Raw genomic sequence first — 1,486 nt, forward strand, 5'->3', positions numbered from 1 at the left:
AACTTCATCAATTTACATAGTGTTAAGTACACCTGTAAATGTCAAGATCCATAAGAATTTCTCTTCAAACAAGAGATTCCTGAATATATGCTAAAAACTGGAACACAACAACTAATGTTCTGTTGGCCTAAAGAATTTATTTTTAGAAGAGAATTAAACTGAGAAGAGAGAATGAAAGTATTTAAAATGGAAACTTCTAGGATTCTTCCCTGTGCTATAACTTATGTCTTCAGCACACTCATAATTTCAAAATGGCCAAACTGATTGTCAAGTTTTCTCCAGTGTTTTGTTTCTTTAATTGGTACCTGCCATGCCAAGTTTCAGTTTCAAGAGATTATTCTTCTCTTTTACCACTAACCAAGTTGTAAATTTCTGGTAAAAAACAAGTTTACAGTGGAAATGTTGACACAACACTCAGRATAGTGTTGCAAATGTGATGCTCTGCTACAAATTGTGCTGTAATGATTTATATTGTTTCCAATAATTTAAAAACCATTTTCAATCATGGCAAATCCTGCATAATACATGAACCTTGCAAGATTTTCCAATAAATACTAGGTTACTACATAATGAAATTTCCCTCTATGTGTTTAAAAGACGGCAACTGGCAGATAAAACACCAAGGAAAAATCCTCAGTCCACAGGTATGGTATCATAGATATAGACTGGAATAATATTTTCACCTACTAGATTTCTGTAAGTAGGTCATTCAGTTTTACARTGCTCTAAAACATCACCAAGGAGCTTCCTCATACAAAATCTGCAGCAACTGACTCCTTGAAAAAGTTGCACTAATCCTTAACATTTAATATATTACAAGGGAAACTTAGCTCCCTTACTGGTCTACATGCAATACATGATTGAAGAAAGGCCTCCTTAACTGATTGGAGCAGGTAATTTTCTGCCTATTTTAAAAGGAGATTTTTTCCCCCCTATTTTTATCTTTTCTTTTATCTCTATCTTTTCTTCTTCAGGCAGATATTAATTTTATAAAACTTTGCAGAAAGGCACCTAAATGTGACGTGTCACCCACAACTCATGGAAACTGAAATCCACGAGACCTCTGAAGTGAGCCAAGCCTGTCAAGGTATTAAAACTTTGACATGATGAGTGGTGTTTGGCGGCATGGCAAAATGGCTTAAACCAGTTCTAAGTCCATTTATGCGCATTATCACCCTGTCCTTTAAACTATCCTCCTCATAACATCTCGTTACACTTACAACAAATTCAGTGGGAGGGCAACATCTGTCATTTGCTCGCCCTCTTCTTTATCGCAGGGACTAATTATGGTTGCCTCGAACACAACCCTCTTCCTCTGGACTGAAGAACTGTTGAAGCCCTTTAGGATGGATTTCCTAGTGACCGTGTGTGGTGCTCCTTCTATTGAGACATTTTAAATCTCCACAGATTGAAGAAAAAACCCAAACAAACCGCACCGCCCTCCTCCCTGCGGAGCGCGGGGCCCTCGGGGGGCGGCGGTGGCCGC

The sequence above is a fragment of the Apteryx rowi genome, unplaced genomic scaffold, assembly GCF_003343035.1.
Source record: "Apteryx rowi isolate R43461 unplaced genomic scaffold, aptRow1 scaffold_126, whole genome shotgun sequence".
Classification (NCBI taxonomy): Eukaryota; Metazoa; Chordata; class Aves; order Apterygiformes; family Apterygidae; genus Apteryx; species Apteryx rowi.